Raw genomic sequence first — 21381 nt, forward strand, 5'->3', positions numbered from 1 at the left:
GGAGCCCAACATTTCTCCACTCATTCCCTGAATTTTCAGTGAGAGAAGCAACACAATAAGATCTCAGATAGCAACATCCTAATTGAATTAGTTTTACCTGGTCTCTTCCCAGTTTCTTCCTGCCTAATAGCAAGAGAAAGTCCTGGCCAGTGCAGTGGCTCACGCCTGTAATCCCAGCACTTGAGTGCTGGGATGGATCACTTGAGGTCAGGAGTTTGAGACCAGCCTGGCCAACATGGCAAAACCCCGTCTCTACTAAAAATACATAATTAGCCAGGCATGGTGATGGGCACCTGTAATCCCAGCTACTCAGGAGGCTCAGGCAGGACAATTGCTTGAACCTGGGAGGCAGAGGCTGCAGTGAGCCAAGATCACAACCCTGCACTTTAGCCTGGGTGACAGAGCGAGACTCTGTCTCAAAAAAAAAAAAAAATACAGAAAGTCCTATAGGAAAAAGACTCTAGAAAGATTAGTTTTCATGGGAAATCCAAGGAAGGTGGCCATCCAGAACTAGGGGAGTATCATGCAAGGGAAAGGAATGAGGCATAAGAGGGGTGTACAAGAGGAAACCCAGGACAATGCATCATTTAAAGTCGTGTTCCCCTGAACATATTGCAGTGAAGAGACAAGCCAGTCAGCAAGGATTTGACTCGTTAGTCAAATGAGGTGTGAGCCTAGGCTAAGAAGCAGCTTCCCTCCTCCATGCCATTTACGTGGTTACTTCCTCTTCTTGTAATCTTCAAATCCCAGCTTGCCTGCTCTAATGGCCATTTGTTGTTTTTGTCTTCCCCGCATGCTTCCCACCTTCTTCTAGTAACAGCGCCTCCCCTTCCTTAAGGGATCTGTTCCTTCCCCATCCATGGGGGTCCTCTGAGGCTACTGGCCTCAATACCATAATCTCAAACACAGTGGAGTCAGTGACTCAGCTGTAATCAATCATAGTATCTCAATCCCCTGGCCATGGGGATTGGTCCAAGGGGCAGCCACCTAACCCAAACTGAGGCAATAAGATTCTTCCCTGCAGGAATTTGAAATCTAAGTACACAGACATCCAGGATGAAGGGAAATCGAGGCTGGGTCTGACAATAGTGCTCTAAGAGAAAGGCCATGAGATACCCAGAGCCATCCCATCCTGGTTTCTTTCCCTCCCAAGCCCAGGTTACTATTACCTTGATGTAATAACAACATCAACTATCCCCCAGCCCCATATCTTTCCAATAAACTCAATTGGTACTTAAGTTAGAATCTGTTTGTGTCATTTCAAACACAACCAAAATTGATACAGAATATTACAAGTGACAACTCTAGAAGATGGAATAGGCAGAGTCAAGAAGGGGCGGGGATCTGACAGTTCTTGCTACATGGTTAAATAATTAGCTGATACATATTGTGACCCAAACCATATGTACCCATGGCTAAAGCATTAGAAAAGGCTTGGTAGGAAAATGTCAGGATATTAGAGAGTTCTGACTGGTCATTTTAGCTTAGACTAAAGCAGGATGCATGGACATGTTGGGGTTGCCTCTTTCTGCCTTTAGCTAATGCTCCAAGAACCCGGGGGATGAATGATTGAGCTTCCTGCCTGTGCAGGTTATTAAGTTATTGTCTCCCAGTTCTAAGCCCACCCTTCTACACTTTGATCTGTGATGGCAGGGCTAAGACTCTGCAACCCACTGTTTTCTTTTTTTTTTTTTTTTTTTTTTTGAGATGGAGTCTCGCTCTGTTGCCCAGCCTGGAATGCAGTGGCGCAGTCTCGGCTCACTGTAACCTCCACCTCCCAGGCTCAAATGATTCTCCTGCCTCAGCCTCCTGAGTAGCTGGGATGATTACAGGCATGCACCACTATGCCCGGCTAATTTTTCATATTTTTAGTAGAGACAGGGTTTCACCTTGTTGGCCAGGTTGGTCTCAAACTCCTGACCTCAGGTGATCCACCAGCCTCGGCCTCCCAAAGTGCTGGGATTACAGGCATGAACCACCATGCCTGGCTTTTTTTTTTTTTTTTAAGACAAGAGTCTCACTCTGTCGCCAAGGCTGGAATGTATGGATGCAATCTTAGCTCACTGTAGCCTCTGCCTCCCTGGTTCAAGTGATTCTCCTGCCTCAGCCTCCCTAGTAGCTGGGATTACAGGTGTCTGCCACATTTTTGTATTTTTAGTAGATACGGGTTTTCACCATGTTGGCCAGGCTGGTCTTGAACTCCTGAGCTCAGGTCATCTGCCCGCTTCGGCCTCCCAAAGTGCTGAGATTACAGGCATGAGCCACCATGCTCAGCCCAACCCACTGTTTTCCTTTGCCTGTTGGATTCTGCCAATAGGATGAAATACAGGGAGAATGGAGGGAAGAGGGATTTGCCCCTTTCAGCAGTAGTTTCCAGCTCCTTGTCACTTTGCCACAACCTGACCCATCAGGCCCCCTTAGAGGGTTCAGCACCGCTGAGTCATTCATTCCTTCCTCAGTGAGTTCTGTCCCTGGCCCTAATTAAAATTAATGTCCTGACTAGAAAGTGACTACCTGGGAGGATTAAAAGAAATGGGGAAGTCTGATCCCAAGCACCTTCTATTATCAATGTTTTCTTTGCCAAAAAAAAAAAAAAAAAAAAAATGCTAGCAATTCCTGGCCACAATTAAGTGTCACTCACTTGGGAACAGCCTGGGGACAGAGGCCGTACTGACCTTATACCTATGCAAGAAGGGCCCTATACTGACCCCTCAATGCTTTAAAATGTCCCAAACTGACCTCCCTCTAGCCATTCCTCTGCCCCTTCCCTATGGACAAGAAGCGCATGGGCCCAAGAGGATATGTCCACCTGGAGCCTGGGACTCTCTTCTGGACCATGCTCCAAGCGCCTAGGACAACAGAATGCCCTCCCCAAATGGCCTAGAGCTTGCTTTCTGGGCCCATGAGGCCCCCTTCCCTGAGTTCTCCTTCTAAAAGGGGATTGGGTTTCCAGGTTACACACCCCTTAGCCTGAGGTGCTACTAACAGTTGCTGATGGAGGCTGGGGGTGAACGGAGCTTGGACGTGCCCACTGAGTTGTCCATATGCTTGCATGGGGCCCCACTATGCAGAACAGAGTCCAATGGAAAGAGAAGATGGGGTGGGCAAGGGACTTCTTTTTGTGTTCTTGCCCCAGCCTCACAAAGAGACTCAGAGAGGGCCTCACAGGAAGTGAGTAAGTTCCAGGCCCTGGATCTAAAGCAAAGGCCAACAAGGTCATTAAGCCGAGATCTAAGGAAATGAGCTAAGAGACAGAACTGCAAGGCTGGGCACAGATTCAACCAATGAAATGAGTGAGAGTTTTATGAGGCTGTATTGCCAGAGAAACCTTAAGCTGAACATATAGGCACTTATGATTGTAAACCCCAAGCACCAGAACCCATGCCAGAAGGGAGCGGGCCTCAAGGCAGGGCCACCCCAGCAGCATACTCTTCCCAGGTGCTCCTCAGGAGTGTCCAAGGTGAGCCCTGGATGGGAGATCCCAGCAACAGGGAAGCCATACTCGCTGACCACAGACTCACCCACAACCAGGCTGTGAGTCAAGAAACATGTCTGCCTGCTTACTCACTATTCCTGACAAGCAGGATATGCTGTACTCTGTGCCAGGGGCTGTCACCTCCTGTTCCCTTTCCCCTTTTTAAAAATGGAAGTTTTTATTATCTTGCTTCTCCCCCATCATGGTTTCTATATTGGGTGCATTGGGGTGACATGCTTATCTCTTTGCCAGATCCAATGGAGGGGAGAAGAGGTATCAGTAGCCATGGTTGTCTCCCGGGGGAAGGAGGTATGAACAATGCGGAGCTATTTTAAGCAGAGATATCTTTGAGATCGTGCGTGTGTGAAGAAGGTTGCATGTGAGTTAGGCAGCAAACTAGTGTTCCCTGTGCCCATCTCCCACCCCTGGCCCTTCTAGTCTCAGGCCTTGAATGCTTAACTGCAGAGGAAGGACATGAGCCAGGGTGGAACAATCACTGCACTTTACCTCAACCACAGTGACTGACTCAGGGTGGTCTTATCACAGCAGCTGCCAATCTCAGTGCTTCTGGGTGGAGCTGGTGGCAACGAATGCCTTTCTGTTTTTTGTTTGTTTGTTTGTTTGTTTGTTTTGAGATGGAGTCTCACTCACTCTGTCACCCAGACTGGAGTGCAGTGGGGTGATCTCAGCTCACTGCAACCTCCGCCTCCCAGGTTCAAGCAATTCCCTTGCCTCAGCTTCCTGAGTAGCTGGGATTACAGGTGTGCGCCACCACACCCGCCTAATTTTTGTATTTTCAGTAGAGATGGGGTTTCACCATATTGGCCAGGCTGGTCTCAAACTCCTGACCTCGGGTGACCTGCCCACCTCACGCCTTTCCTTCTTGACCCAGCTGTTGCCATGTGAGTCCAAGGCTGTGTCAGAGGCCGTGTTCCCCACTATGTGGGGAAAGGCCAGGTGGAGTAGGAGAGAATTAGACAATGGGTTAAGTGAGGTAGGGAGAGAGAGAGTATGTGTGTTCTAGAAGCCTCAATTCTCTCGTTCTAGTCCCAGAGGTCACCAGAGTTTCCTGCAAATCGCTTTAGGTTCTATGAGCTTCCTTACCTTTTCTACTTAAGCTAGTATAGAAAGTATAACTGACGCTTTCAACTAAGAGTCTCAACTAATTAACCAATCCTTAACATTTGAGTTAAACTTTCTTAAACCCATGGTTCTTTACAATACTTTCTCATTCTGTTTATATATCCTCCCAACAGAATAAGAGAGAGAGAGAGAGAGAGTGTGTGTGTGTGGTTTAAAACAACAGAAATTTATTCTCTCACAGTTCTGGAGGCCAGAAATCCAAAACTAAGGTATTGCCAGAGTTGTGTTTTTCCCTGAGAAAGAAGATTCCATGCCTGTCAACTGGCTCCTGGTGGTAGTCAGCAATCCTTGATATTCTCTGGCATTTCTTGGCTTGTAGTGGCATCACTCCAACATTTGTCTATATCTTCAGATGGTTTTCTTCTCTTTGCCTGTCTGTGGCTCTGTGGCTCCATGTTTTCCTCTCTTTTCCTTTACAAAGATGCCAGTCATTGGATTTAGGGCCCACCCTAATCCAATGTTACCTCATCTTAACTAGTTACATCTGCAAAGGCTCTGTTTCCAAATAAAGTCACATTCTGAGGTTCTGGATAGACATTAGCCTTAGGGGGCACACTATTCAACCTATTACACATATATAATATGTCCTACCATTGCCCACTTGAGAGGGCTTGGTTGTTTTACATGCCAAAAGCAGTGAGCATACCTACCACTAAGAGCATGGCTTCTAAATGCCATTCTTAAAACCTGCACATTCTCCACATGAATCCCAGAACTTAAAGTAACAACAACAACAAAAAAGAACCAAATAGTGATCGAAGAATGATTGGGGAAAACTGACAAAGACACAGAAGTCAGTTTGAAAGAACTTCCACTGGCTAAATTTGGGACAGTTTGAGCATGAAAATAAATAATAACAGTAATATGTCCTCTCAAATAATACAGAAAACCATGAATCAATACTTATATACCTAAATACATACATACAAACAAACATACATACATGTGCTAATTGAAAATAGAGATATTTGTCATTCCTTTTTCAGCAAATATAATTTCATCCTATGGATATATATGGTAGTTCATTTAAGTGTTCTATTACTGATTCAAGTTAATTCCAATGCTTTACTATTTTAATAGTAATGCAATCCATTTTTTATTTTATAATATTTTAGACTCGGGGGTACATGTGCATGTTTGTTACATGAGTATATTTTGTATTTGTGGGGATTGGGCTTCTACTGTACCCTTTACCCAAATAGTGAACATTGTACTCAATGGGTAATTTTTCAACCCTCGCCTCCTCCCAACCTCCCCCCTTCAGGAGTCCCCACTGTCTATTATTTCTATCTTTGTGTTCATGTTTACCCATTGTTTATCTCCCACTTATGAGTGAAAACACGTGGTATTTGATTTCCTGAGTTAGTTCACTAAGGATACTGGCCTCCAATTCCATCCATATTGCTGCAAAGGACATGATTTCATTTTTTATGGCTGCCGAATAAATTCTATTGAGCTTTATTTTGTATTTCAAAATACAGACAATTTAATCAGTTAGAATTAAGTATGACTGCAACTAGCATAGACTCAAAGTAATAGTGGATAATTTCTTTCTCCTATTTGGAAAATCTGGAGGCAGGCTGTCTGCGGCTGGTGCCCCACCAAGTAGTTGAGGACCCAGCCTTTTTCCCTCTTTCCCAAGAGGACCTCCCAGTCTAAGATGGTTCTGGATCAGTGGCTCCTCATCAGGGATAATTTTCCCCCTAAAGGACAGTTGACAATGTCTGGAGACATTTTTATTGTCATAATGGGGACGAGGTGCAACGGCATCAAAAAAGTAGAGGCCAGGGGTGCTGCTAAATGTCCTACAACCCATGGCAACAAAGAATTATCTAAGCCCAAAATGGGAACAGTGTGGAGGTTGAGAAATCCAGTTCTCACTCCATCTATCACACCTGTGATCCAAGAAGCAGGTCAGCATACAGGGAAGAAAGGGGCAAAAGGCATATGCCAGCTGACTTAAGAAAAGTTTCTAGAAGCTGCCACACAATTCCACTTATATTCCATTCACCAAAACTTAATCACATGGCTACACATAATTGGAAAATATAGTCCTTATTCTCAGCAGCAATGTGCTTAGTTAGAAATTGAGGACCAAACTGTCAGTCTTTGACATAGTAATTATACTGGACATGACTTTTCAAATTAAATTTACCTTCCTCCCCTTGCCACCTTTCCCATGACTGACCCCCAGCAAAAAATATCATTTCCCTCCCTGTCAAGAAGTGGTTGCTTTTCTCCACCGCTGCTTTGAGGGTTATTGCCTTAGGGAGAAAGAATGTCATCTTGAACCATTACCTGAAAACTAGTTGAGATTCTTTCTTGCTTCATTGACTTCACTTGAAAAATATTTATTGAGAGCTTTAAAGTACCATGCACAGTGTCGAAGGCAGCTTGGCACCTCCCACAGAGCCAGCTCAGATGCAGGTATGGAACCAAGCAGACCACTTGGACATCATGGCCAAGGCAAACCTAGAGATATCTGTGATGAGATGTCTCTGTTTTCCCCTAGGGAAAGAGAGGTCTTGCAGGAACACACCTGTGGAAGAAAGAATAGTGCAGTCAGCAATCCCTGAGGCCAATTCTGAACCCACTACCAGTTCATGTGACCTCAAGCAAGCCATATCCTACTGCAGCTCTATTTTCTCCTTTGCAAGTCTAAGGCTGGGATCCAGAGGTTTCCCAGGCCAGCACTGAGCTACCTACATGAATCAACTTGGAAGTGTGCTTAAAATGCAGATTCCTGGGCCCACCCCAAATTCTGATTAAGAAACGCTATGGTGGGGCCTGATAATTTATGAGTTTTTTCTCAAGTGCATATGTTCTCATGCCCAACAGCTGTGAAAATTACTAGACTAGTAGAAATCCTTCTTAGCTCTAACAGTCCAACATCTTGGAAATTAGAAACAAATCCACATTCATGTAGCATGAGAAAGTACCTGTAACATTTCAGGAGACACTACACACAGAGATGTAAAATGAGAGCTTGCAAAGTCATAGAAAATAAGAAGGCATCATTTCTACCAAAAGCATTACTAATCAACTGCTTCAAGACTGGGAAGTCATTTTCTATTACCGGCATAGAAGAGGAATAACAACATTATAAAAGGTACTTTAAAAAAAGATGGATTTTCTGAGCTCTGAGACTATACTGAAGGAAAATAAGCCATAATTCTATGTCACTATGAGCCCATAATTTTTGCCAGAAAGAGAATAAAAGGTGTCAGGTCTTCCCTACACCTACTTGCTAGAATAATCAGGCATAGGGATTAGCTAAAGGATGCAGAGAAGCCCTCTCTACATCTTCCCCCAGCACCAAGAAAGCTATGCCAGCCCTTGGGCCCAACACAGCTTTGTTCATTAAAGAATCATGCCAACAAAGGTTTGGAAGCAGTGCACCTAATGATCTGAGTGATATTCAAATTTAAATTGACATAGAATGAAGAGAAAATAAAAGCCTTGTACAGGTCTCTGCATCTTGAGGTCCTATATTTGCATATCTCACTACCATCAAAATAATCAAAGTACAATGAGCTCTCGAATGAGACCTAGAACAGACCTGGAACATACAGATTATCAAAGGCTTATCCAAGAAGACATCTGCAAAACTGAATTCTGAAGGCTTAATATGTGTTAGTCACAAAAGTGTTGGAGAAATTGGAGGATACTGGCCAGGTGAACTAACACACACCAAGATCTGGAAGAAAAGCATCAAATGAAGTATACAAACTACAGGTAGTTCATTCATTTGAAACCTATCCCAGAGTGGTGAATGGTGAGGCTGGAAAAGTAAGCAAGGCGAGAGCATGAGTGGCCTTCATTGCACACAAGTACAGGAATGCGGGCTTTGTCCTGAAGGCAATAGAGAGGCACTGGAAGGTTCAAGGCTGGGGAGCAACTCTAGCTGCATGTAGAGAATGGGCTGTAGCAGAGCAGTATTCCAACTAGGGAGACTAGTAAGAAAGTTAGTGCAACACTCCAGGTAGGAAACGATGAAAGTCTGACACAAGAGAATGGTAGTGGGATGGATAAAAGGAAAATTCCCTAAAGCACTTTGAGTTGTAGAACTAAGACTTAGTGATTGATTTCACTTGAAGAATAAGACAAAGGGGATAGTCAGCAATGACTACTTTGGGCACCTGAGGTGGTGACAGTCAGTGAAAAGTCAAACACAGAAAGGAAGCAAGTTGCAAAGGTTGGGGCAGAAGAATCCAAGTAAAGGCTCCCAGGAGGCAGTTGACCATAATGGCCTGAGACTTAAGACAGTGATTTAGGCAGCGGATGATAAATCAAACCACAAGCCAATAAAATGACCCCAGGAAAGAATTAAGAGTGAGAAGAAGATGAACATAAAACCCCAGGGAAAAAAATCAGCCTTTAAGCTGCAACAGAAGAAAATGGGCATAAGAAAAGCTAAGAGTCACCAGACAGGCAGAAGGAAAACTATGAGAGTGGGTACTACAAAATTCAAAGGAAGAACAGATTTTAGGAAAGGAGTGTTAATCATGGCCACTGTTTCCAAAAGGTTGTCCATGAGATTCCACAATGAAGAGGTCCCTGATGACCTTGGGAGGCACAGCTTGGAGTGGTGGGCGCAAAGCCAGAGAGCCTTAGATTTAAGAGAGAATGGGAGGTGGGAGGTAGGAAGTGAGGACAATGAGTTGGAAAACCTTGGTGAAGCTAATCTGTAAAGAATTTAAAAGAGGGAGGCAACCAGTGCTGGATGAGAGACAGGAAGGTGATTCTTTTAAAGATGGGAGACACTTGGGACAATTTAAAGGACTGAAATTTACTGAGTATTCATATGTGACCTCATTTGAACCTCCTAATATTCATGAGGAAGTTTTCCCATTCTGCAGATGTGGAAACTGGAACTGAGGCTAAATGACTCAGAAACATAGGGGAAATTGATGGTGGGCTTTGGAAGAAGAGATACAGCCATTACTTCCTTGCCTGAATTCCCACTGCCACTTCATCATGCTGGAGGCACAAGGCAGGGAGGCATGGAGAGAAAGACGGAAAAGAGGATTGGAAAGGAAGACTCACAGAGCTAAGTCCCCATTAGGTGCAGGAACTATTAGAAACTTACTTATTACTGCATTAGCCTGTTCTCACGCTGCTATTAAAGACATACCCAAGACTGAATAATTTATAAGGGAAAGAGGTTTAACAGACTCACAGTTACATGTGGTTGGGGAGGCCTCACAATCATGGTGGAAGGTGAAAGGCATGTTTTGTTTTGTTTTTGTTTGTTTTTTGAGATGGAGTTTCACTCTTGTTGCCCAGGCTGGAGTGCAATGGCGTGATCTCACCTCACTGCAACCTCCGCCTCCCTGGTTCAAGCCATTCTCCTGCCTCAGCCTCCTGAGTAGCTGGGATTACAGGTGCCCACCACCACACCCAGCTAATTTTTGTATTTTTAGTACAGACAGGGTTTCACCATGTTGGCCAGGCTGGTCTCGAACTCCTGACCTCAGGTGATCCATCCACCTTGGCCTCCCAAAGTGCTGGGATTACAGGCGTGAGCCACTGCACCCGGCCTGAAAGGCATGTCTTACATAGAAGGAGGCAAGAGAGAATGAGAGCAAAGTGAAAGAGGAAACCCTTTATCAAACCATCAGACCTCGTGAGATTTATTCATTACCTCAAGAACAGTATGGGGGAACTGCCCCCACGATTCAATTATCTCCCTCCTGGTCCCTCCCACAGCATGTGGGAATTATGAGAGCTACAATTCAAGATAAGATTTGGGTGGGGACACAGCCAAACCATACAAATCACCTTTAATCAAATCCCACTAACCCCTCAAGGAAGACACTATTATAAAGTTTGGCTTACAGTGAGTAAGAGCTCTGAGGTTGAGAAAGGTTACTCCTTCACCAGGTCATGCCGCCAGTAAGTGACTGCATCTGATGTCAACTTGGATCTGCAGAAATTAAGGTGTCCTCTCACCGCTTCTAGCGAGCCCTTCATTTCAGAGTCTCAGGCACTCTCCTCCAGCAACTCCACTAGTCTCCACATCACCCCCACCCCCACCCCCATAGTAGACTATTTATGAACACTGCTTTCATTCCAGTCTGTGCTCACCCAAACCCGGCATGGCCTCATGTCTCACACCGGGGTCAGCCCCACAGTGGCATGAGACCACGTGCCTGGAGGAATGGAAGCTGAAGAATACTTCACTGGGTCCTTCCCTTTTACTCAAAGGTAAGTAATTTAAAAGACTATTTTTATATGAAAAATAAATCTGAAGACATTGCTGAGCCAAACACAAAAATTACATGAATTTCTGAGATGAAATATGAGACTTCCATGAGATGTCCTGCTTGTGGTGCAGCTTTGGACTCCAGCAAGTTCCTGTTTAGAATATTTCAATGGAAATTCATGAAAAACAACTTAAAACAGGATAAAGGGCTTATGGTGGAATTTCAGAACTTCCAGTCCATCCCACTTGCTTTCCAGGCTTAACTAACCCCACTTCCCCACAAGAACCTTATTCGATACTCCTACTACATCCCTTCAGCTTTCCCCTTTATCTCGGCTTCCCCCGCAGCCTGGAATGCCCTTCTTCTACTCACTCATCTGAAACCTGTTCACCTTCCATGAAGTCCTATAGGATCACAGTCATCTCCCTTCCACTAATCTCCCATGTTAAGCCAGCACTTGTCACTGCTATCGTGCATTGTTATATTATCCATCTGTGGTGTAGGGCTTGTCTCTCTAAGCTGCTTAATAATAGGGATCGTGGGCCGGGCGCGGTGGCTCACGCCTGTAATCCCAGCACTTTGGGAGGCCGAGGCGGGCGGATCACGAGGTCAGGAGATCGAGACCATCCTGGCTAACATGGTGAAACCCCGTCTCTACTAAAAATACAAAAAATTAACCGGGCGTAGTGGCGGGCGCCTGTAGTCCCAGCTACTCGGGAGGCTGAGGCAGGAGAATGGCGTGAACCCGGAAGGCGGAGCTTGCAGTGAGCTGAGATTGCGCCACTGCACTCCAGCCTGGGCGACAGAGCCAGACTCCGTCTCAAAAAAAAAATAAATAAATAAATAAATAAAATAATAGGGATCGTGTCTGCTATATCCTTGGGCTTCCACACATAAGATAGCTTTCCCAGAGAAACAAAAACAGCAGCAGCACCAACTTACATTTAATAGGTACTCATATATATGATCTCATTGGAACTTCATAATAATACCATGAGGAAGTTTCCCTACAAAACTGACACTTAGAGAAGCTAAGTGACTCTTGCAAGGCCATACAGGTTGGAAGAGACTGCTACATTCTGACAGCAGAGCCTGTGCCATACTAAGTAGGTGCTCAAAGAATATTTATTAGTTGACTTTTTCCACTTCTTCCTCTTAAATGGTAGCAGAGTACCATTAAGTGATCTTCATAGACTCCATAGAGAATAGCAGAATCATCTAGCAGAGCCCCCCCCCCCCCCCCCGCTCATTTCTGACCCACAAAATCACTAGACATAATACAATGGGCTTATTGATTTAGGTCATTACGTTTCTGATTAGTTTTTCAAGTGGCAAGAGAAATCTGAAAAACCCTCATGAGTTCTGAAGCAAATTTCTCATAGTTGGCATTTAACACAATTTTTGTATTATCACTGAGCACACATTAGGCAAAGTCTGTCCTAGTGCATTCTCAGTTCATTGTTGATGCCCTTTCCCAACAATCCAGTTCTCTCCAAGGTCCTCTGAAGATCCCCTCTCAGATCTTCTTCCCTCAAGATGCCCTAAACCTTAGAATCCTTCTGGTCTTATGCCTCTCTTCCTTCTTTCTTCTTTTTTCTTTCTTCTCCTCCTTCTCCTTCTTTCTTTTTCCTTCTTCTTCCTTCTTCTTCTTCTTTCTTCTTCTTCCTTCTTCTTCTTTCTTCTTCTTCCCTCCCCCTCCCCCTCCCTCTCCCCCTCCTTCCCTCTCCTTCTCCTTCTCCTTCTTTCTTTTTACCCAGGCTGCAGTGCAATGCCATGATCTCAGCTCACTGCAACCTCCACCTCCTGGGTTCAAGCAGTCCTCCCATCTCACCTCCTGAGTAGCTGGGATTACAGGTGTGTGCCACCACACCAGGTTAATTTTTGTATTTTTAGTACAGACAGGGTTTTGTCATGTTTGCCAGGTTGGCCTTCTTCCTTCTTTACCCTTCTATTATCCTTCCTCTGCTCCCATTAAAGTGTTTCATTTTAAAGGAATAATTTTTTTTAATAGAGTCTTGCTCTGTTACCCAGACTGGAGTGCAGTGGCGTGATCTCAGCACACTGCGACCTCCACCTCCTGGGTTCAATTAATTCTCCTGCCTCAGCCTCCTGAGTAGCTGAGATTACAGGCATGTGCCACTAAGCCCTGCTAATTTTTTTGTATTTTTAGTAGAGACGGGGTTTCACCAAGTTGGCCAGGCTGGTCTCGAACTCCTGACCTGAAATGATTCACCTGCCTCAGCCTCCCAAAGTGCTGGGATTACAGGTGTGAGCCACCATGCCCCACCTTAAAAGAAGAATTTAGTAGCCCTAAAGAATCTCCAAGGTGAAGACTAGAAGGAGAGAAATCAATGCAGCATTTGTGTAGAGACCTAGGAGGAGAGGGCCTGAACACCAAGCAGTCTCCCTGGTGTTTCTTCTCCATCTTCTATTCATAGCCTTCTACACAAACCAGAAAAAGATCATCAATTTTACACCAGATGTGAGAAGATGCCCACTCCCACTGCCTCCCCCAGTAGTAAGTCCTCATTAAAACTTGCTACCCTCTGAATCTAAAATGATTTAATGCTTCCTTTCCTTTGAAGTGATGATATTACAGATTCTATTATCTTTTCAAGGAGAAAAGGTCTGTTAGAATAAATAAAGCCTTAGTATATGAAGTAATGTTCAGAGTGTCTTATCAACTTTAGTCTTCCTCTGGGAATCCTCTCTCTTCCCCTCTGCTCACCACATCCTGTCCTTCTCTTCCAGCCCTGCTCTGATTATTAACTAAGAACCCATAGAAACTAACGTTTCCTTTAGCTCTCCCTAAATGGGGTTTGAATAACCCACTAACCATGTTTAAACAGGTCTTCTTAATCATAAACATCACCCTAGAAGACAAACATCACTCTTCTATTATGTGGCTGCCCATAAAACCCAGACAGCTTCCTGTTTCTCTGTTTGGACCTCATGTGCCTGCCAAAGGTATGCGCCATTTCCCAGTGGCTTTGAGGGAGGCATAAAAGCCAGAGCCCACAGGATTGTGTTACTCAGTCTTTGTCTTAGGTCTCAGGTGGGGCCAGATAGGGAGGGGAGTGTCACATCTTGTTGCATTACTAAGGCTGATGGTCACCCAAAATACAAAGATAGGACTGTATCTCTTGGAGATGAAGGTTCACATGTCAACATACACTTCCCACCTATGTCAGTCTTCCCACCCCCAACCTTGGTCATGTCATTCCTCACCTCACTTCCCTCCTACTCCACTTCCAATGTGGAAAGGCCCCCTCTTCTCCTGTCCACCCAACTAATAGCTACCTAGCCCACCAAAGTACACTTCAAGCCCCACCTCCTTTCTGAAGCCTCCACTGCCCACTCAGGTGACTTTCTTCTACCATTCACAGATGGTAACATGTGTGTATCATTCCTACCTAAAATGCTGGAGAATGGTGTTAACTCTTCCTGTGGTATTTGTTTTCCCAACATTATATTTAAGTTCCTGGAGTGCAGAAAGCGTGTGCTGTCCATGTTTGAATGCCCCACATGCCTAATGAAGGACAATGTAGATGGAAGACCCATGAGCAATATACTGAATCAATTAAAGAGACAGGGCATGACATTGTTCAGGCAGCTGTTAATAATAATAATAAAATTAGTTGCTATTATTAAGCCTGTCTTAAACTGCAGAGAACAAGACAGACACAGGGGATGACCTACAAGCTTCAAGACTCAGAGAATTCAACAACCTTAAGAAATACCTCCTGGGCAGAATGCTGTATTTGGAAGGTTGGAAGACTCTGAGCTTGAGAACCCTGAAGAAGGCGGAACTGTTGGGTTGCCGGCAGCCGGGAAGGGTTTGCCTGACACTCTTGGCTGGGCGGGAAGAAATGGGGGGAAGGAGAAGGGCGGCGCACTGGGCTGCTGGAAGCTGGGTTCCTTCCGAAGGGACGTTACGCTACCGTCCGTAATATCACCCCAAGCCCTAGCATTCTCAGGAAAGTCGCTTATGAAGCTATGACTCAAGTGCCGCAGTGCTTGGGCCCACGCTTCGCAGCGTGGAATCAGCGGCGGGGCGCGGCGGCACGAGGAAGCTGTGCAAAGCCGAGGGGGCAGCCTCGGACCAGGAACCTTACCCGTCTGGCGGGTCTTATGGCCGAGTCACCGTGGCGGCGCGGCAGCTCGGGCCCGGTTCTCCCGGGCGGGCCGGGGTGGTCACCTCTGCAAAGCAGGGTTTCTGGGCCGTGATCGAGTCTTGCTCACGGGCATGTCGGGAAACGCCTGCTGCGCTCCCTGCCTGAAAATCCACTCTTGAAAATGCACTCCCTTAGGTTAAAACGCTGCCTTTCCTAAGGACCTTCTTTAAAAGTAAATCCTAACATAAGTTGGTGCAACCAATTTCCTTCCCTTACAGACGCTGAAAGCAGAGCACTGAAGGGGTGGGATTCTTGAAGGGGAGGGAGGGAGTTAAGGCTACTGATGATCCTGGAAGGGACAGCTCCACTGTGAAGGGTTTAGGGGAAGGCGGATATCAGCTCTGGTTGCTCGGTGAGTTTGCCCTATTTCAGCTGACGACTTTCGTTAATGAATTTCACCTCTAGTGCTCAGTGGTTTATCTGAAAGAAAAGGCTGGGCTAGAGAAGTGGTTCTCAAATTGGTCCCCAGACCAGCAACATCAGCATCACCTGGGACCTCGTTAGAAATGAAAACTATAGGCCAGTCCTAGATCTACTGAATCAGAAACTCAGCGGAGAGCCCAGGAATGTCTTTCAACAGCCCTCCAAGTGTTTCTGATTCATGCTGTCATTTGGTGACAAACTGGACTAAATGATCTGGTGAGTCCCTTGCACAGAAGAGAGCTGATACTTTTTAATGTGGTTCATGAGGCCATACAAGGCCCTCACTGATGTGGTCCTCATGTAACTGTCCAGTCTCTTAAGGCAACAGTCTTTCTCATCTACATAAAACTGATAAAACTTTCTCTAAAGAGATTTCCTCTTTGAAACCCAGCCTTACATATGCTGCTCTTCCTGACATAGCCTTTTTCTTCCATTACTATCTCCTATTTGTCCTGTAAGACTTGTTTTGTGATTATCTCTTCCAGGAAGGCCACCTCACACCTCCCAAGGTCAGGTGTCTCCCTTCTGTGTTGTTGTAGCACCTTGTAAATGTTATATCCATTTACTACCTTTATCAGGTCACCCACCAGACTGAGCGAGGTGTGAGCAGAAACTTGTACTTCTGCACGTTCAGTGTCTGACACAATGTTAGCCACTACAGTAATCATCAATGCATGAGTGAATGAATGGATGAATTGAATCCTTTTGTCAACTGAGGGCTCAGATAATGGCTTTCTGGTTCTTTTTGATCTCTAATCATTGATAATTTAAAGCTCTTCGTGTTACCCCAATGATTTGATCAATGCTTATTACTGTTAGTAATTTTTTTTTTTTTTGAGACGGAGTTTCACTCTTGTCACCCAGGCCCGATCTTGGCTCACTGCAACGCCCACCTCCCAGGTTCAAGTGATTCTCCTGCCTCAGCCTCCCGAGTAGCTGGGATTACAGGCACCCACCAACATGCTCAGCTAAATTTTTATATTTTTAGTAGAGATGGGGTTTCACCATGTTGGCCAGGCTGGTCTCGAACTCCTGACCTCAGGTGATCCACCCACCTCAACCTCCCAAAGTGCTGGGATTAGCCACCACACCTGGCAGCTGTTAGTAATTCTTTATAGTACATTACATAATACAAATTATTTCATATCCATTAGCCTATTTCAACTTCTCATCAACCTTAAGAATTAGAGTAGGTATTGTTTTAATCATTTTAACAGCTGTAAAACAACTCACAGATATTAAATGGCTTTCCATGGTTACCTATTTCTGTAAAAATTATTTACACAGAGTACAAATAAAACACAAAGTGTCTCCTTGGCAAGGCACAGTGATAGACACATAGCAGTTAAAAACTTATTAAAGACATGATCCTTATCCTCAAGGAACCTCTATTTTAGGAAAAATAAAACATATTCTCCAAATAGCCACAACGTAATAAGTGTATAATAAATCCAATCTTAAGTGAGTCATTCCATTAAGGATTTAGGAGTTTGATGGACAGAGAAACTGTGGGTGGCAGAGTAGTTAGGGGAAACATGATTGGGGCAGAGGCAGAAATTGCATGATGACTGGACAGAAAAGGATGTGAACAGATATGAGAAGAAAGCCTCCCAGGAGCAGAGAATAGACTAATAAATGAACAGAGACTGGAACAATCAACATTGTCTGGGGCAGTGAATATATCTAATAGCTGTAGCAAATAGCAGAGATGCTATGAAGGGGAGCTGTGAAAGTCAAAGATAGAACTGGTGGTGGCACTACATATGCCACTGAAAGTGGGCTTGATGGGAGGATTTTTCATACTTTTATTAGGCTATTAGTGGCCACTCTTGAAATTACAACATATATCGTTGATTTATTAAACATTAATGTTAACTCTTAATTTTCCATCCTCCCAGACAATGCAAGGACCTTAGAACACTTTAACTCTATTACCTCCCTCCTGACTTGCTATCATTATCATGGATCTTGAGTATGTATTTTAAACCCCACTAGTCATTATTATTTTCATTTTGCATAGTCAGTATTCATTTATATTTACCTGTGTTGTTTCCATTTTCATTCCTCTTCAATTTTTCCTTCATCTCCACGCTTTCATCTGGGATCTTCTCTTTACCCAAAGAATATCTGTCAGAATTTCCTTTAGTGCAGGTCTCTTGGTGGCAGCTTCTTTCAGTTTTTATTTCACTGACTTTATTTTACCATCATTACTGAAAAATATTTTTACTAGGTGTAGAATTCTAGATTGGCCAAATTGAAAATATCATTCTACTATTTTCTTATTTCTGTTATCATTTTTGAGAAGTCTGCTGTCATTCTTTTCGTTCTTGGAGATGAGGGTCTCACAGTGTTGCCCAGGTTGGAGTGCCATGGCTAGTCACAGGTGCAATCATAGCTCACTGCAGCCTCGAACTCCTGGCCTCAAGCAATCCTCCCACCCGCCTCAGCCTCTTGAGTAGCTTGGACTACAGGCAGGCACCACTGCACCTGGTTTACCACCATTCTAATTGTTGCTTCTGTCTATTGTCACTTGTCTGCTTTTAAAATTTTTCTCTTTGATTTTGGTCTTCTGAAATTGGACTATGATATGTCTAGGTATGAGTACATTTTATTTATGCTGCTTGAGATTCGTAGGATTTTTATCTGTTTGGGGGAATTCTCAACCATTATCTTTTCAAATGCTCACTCTCTTCTCTCCATTGGGGATCCCATTTGAATAGGTACACATTTAGTATACATGCTGATCAAACTGCATATGTCTCTGACTCTTCTGAATTTTCATGCTTTTTCCTGAGTTAAGTCTGGATAGTTGCTTTTGACCTTTCTCCTAGTTGTTTCATTAACTGTATTTATTTGCTGCTAAATACATCATTGAGATCTTGATTTTGGTTATTATATTTTTAATTAGAGTGTTTCTAGAGGTTCTCTATCAAATGTGGACAATTACTTTTTATAACTTCCAATTTCCAATCCTTGCCAACAAATTTCAAGTTTGGCCTTTACTTTCTTTGTTTGTTTTTGTTTTTGTTTTTGTTTTTGAGACGGAGTCTTGCTCTGTTGCCCAGGCTAGAGTGCAATGGCACAATCTCTCCTCACTGCAGGCTTCACCTCCCGGGTTCAAGTGATTCCATTCCCCTGCCTCAGCTTCCTGAGTAACTAGGATTACAGGTGCCTGCCACCACACCTGGCTAATTTTTGTATTTTTAGTAGAGGTGGGGTTTCACCATACTGACCAGGTTGGTCTCGAACTCCTGACCTCAGGTGATCCGCCCACCTCGGCCTCCCAAAGTGCTGGGATTACAGGCGTGAGCCACCACACCCGGCCAGGTCTTTGTTTTCTTGAGTATATTATAATGTTGCTTTAGAGTGCCTGGTAATCCCACTGTCAATAATGACCATGAATATCTTTCTGTTACTTCTTGTTTGTGCTGTTCTTTGAATGTTGTCTTCATTCCTCATTTGCTTGGTTATTTATTACTGTGTGTTGAACATTACGTTTGAAAAAGTATCTGTAGAAATAATGTGAGACTTAGGATGATATCTTCTTCTGGACATGATTTTCAGTTTCTATGCCAGGCATCTAGAGACACTAGTAATCCAACAAAGATTGCTTCAATTCAAAGTCAAAGCTTCAAATTTTTTGAGCCACCCAGATGACTAAGGCTAGAATCCATGTGAAGTTTAATTCCAGCTTAGTCTGACAGTGCAGCCCTTCGGGGCCCCAACTCTGAGTGCCAAGTAGTTTACCAGGGTCTCCACCATGGAAAAGAAAGGAAGCAGTAGATTCGAACTTATGGGCACCTAGCCACCCACAGTTTTCAAAAACATGGCTCATCTCTCTGTCTTCTCTTTAGATGAGCCAGTGCCCCCTGGGCAAAAGTAGCCCTAAATGCCAAGCTTGCCCCTCTAGAGCCTCATTGTCTCCTAGATCTTGGCTTGCTTCCTCACTATCTTATTAGCTTTTGATATTTTAGGGAAATTTTTTTAAATGTTTTCTCCGAATTTGTTAGTTGTTTTCAGAGGGAAGGTTGGCCCATATTAGCTAGTCTGCCTCTATTAGAAGCAGAAGTCTGATATGGACTTTGGATAGAAATGAGGATCCGAAGTTTTTAAGAATAGAGGGACATGGCCAGGCACGGTGGCTCATGCCTGTAATCCCAACACTCTGGGAGGCCAAGGCGGGTGGATCACGAGGTCAGGAGATTGAGACCATCCTTGCTAACATGGTGAAACCCCGTCTCTACTAAAAATACAAAAAATAAAAATAAAAAATTTAGTCGGGCATGGTGGCAGGCATCTGTAGTCCCAGCTACTCGGGAGGCTGAGGCAGGAGAATGGCATGAACCCGGGAGGGGGAGCTTGCAGTGAGCCGAGATCATGCCACTGCACTCCAGCCTGGGTGACAGAGTGAGACTGTCTCAAAAAAAAAAAAAACAGAGGGACATAAGCAGATAAATGAATCAGAAAGCAGTGTGTATGAGGGGGCTGTTGCAGGGGTCAGTAAAGAGATAAGAATGGAAGAAGATGATTCTTTTTATTGGTTCCCTTGCTTCAGCCAGCATAAAGGATCAAAGAATTTATTGGGCTAATGCTCAGATTGGTACTTCTAATCCCAGTTAAACCCATGGGATTTCAAAAACAGGCAGTATTGTTTAACTTACTTAGTTGTTTCCTTGTTGGAGAGCCTTTGATTCCAACTGCAAACTCTGCCAAAAGAAAAGAGAAACCTAAACCACAGATGGATTAATCCCTACTCTAGGAGCACTGAACCATTGTCCCTGCTCTCAGAGAACCGCCTGGAGCAATGCCGGGGCAGTGGGTGAGTTCAGAGGATCGAGGCTGCACTGCTGAGACAGAAACACCAGTCAAGGTGCAGTGCCCTATGCTGTGGTCCTCTGGCTGCCTGCCTTTCAGGGCTATAGGTGCTGGAGCTTTTGAATAGGGATGACAGCAGACCCTGCTGCTTGGGCAGCATAGCACCCATCCTCTACCTCCTTTCCCTTTACTTCTTTCCATTAGAGAGGCTGCAGTAGCTAAATATTCACTCTCCCAATATACCTGTATCATGGAGTGGTCATGTGATACAGTTCTGGCCAAGGAGATGTAATCAAAAGTTTGGTAGGAGAGTTCTGGGAAAGCTTCAGCTTTGCTAATAAGAGACAGATGGGGCGGGCACTGATCTTGGTATTGATCCTAGACTTGAATGCAGATGTGTCATATAGAGTTGAAGCAGCCTTTTCATGACCATGAGGAGACATGCATGAAGGAAAGGCCCAGAAAATCTCCAAGGCACCAGCCCTAACATTGCTTTTCTCTTATGTGAGAAAAAGAAACCACTCTTGTTTCAAGCTACTGTGGGTAGGCTTTCTATAATTTGCAAACAAAAACACTGCTAATTGATGCAGGGAGATTCCTAATGCCAGGACCCAGCATCTGAGCAAAATCATCTTTGGCTGTAGAATTAAAAACATGATCAAACAGCAAATATTGACCAAACTTCTTGTGAAGCCAGCACTGAGCTAGGTGGCACTATGGAAATCACCAAGGTAGCAGGCACTGAAAGCATTCACAGCCTAATTAAGAGAAAGAATTTAATACAAATGAAATCTCATGATCATGATCAAATGTTAGAAAAGCCTTTAAGATGATCTAGTGGTTTCGGACATGTGTCAGCCATGATACCATCCCAACACCATACAGAGACTCAATGTGTAAAAAATAAAATCTGCTTCATTTTAAGAAACCTGTGCAATTGGCCCCTCCATATCTTTGATGATTTGTGGCTGAAAATTTCTGAGTAGCACTGCAATTGATTTGACAGCTGAGAAAACTGGGGTCTCCATGGCAGAATGGAAGCAACTTATTCTAGGAGATGTAACAGGTTTGCCGTGGTGCCTGAATGAAATCTACATCTCCAGGACCATTTTCAAGGCTGTTTCCTTCCAAACGGTGACCAAAA

At 44.3% G+C, this 21381-nt stretch overlaps 1 long non-coding RNA gene across 1 annotated transcript; it reads right to left on the reverse strand.

Moving 5' to 3' along the window:
• Positions 1-4813: 4813 nt before the first annotated feature.
• On the reverse strand, positions 4814-15236 carry LOC134757374 (uncharacterized). The gene is made up of 3 exons (XR_010131234.1): positions 14940-15236; positions 6917-7157; positions 4814-5029 (listed from the first exon to the last, which is right to left on the reverse strand). It is a non-coding gene; the product is annotated as an uncharacterized lncRNA (long non-coding RNA).
• Positions 15237-21381: the final 6145 nt, after the last annotated feature.

The sequence above is a fragment of the Gorilla gorilla genome, chromosome 17 (genome assembly GCF_029281585.2).
Source record: "Gorilla gorilla gorilla isolate KB3781 chromosome 17, NHGRI_mGorGor1-v2.1_pri, whole genome shotgun sequence".
Classification (NCBI taxonomy): Eukaryota; Metazoa; Chordata; class Mammalia; order Primates; family Hominidae; genus Gorilla; species Gorilla gorilla.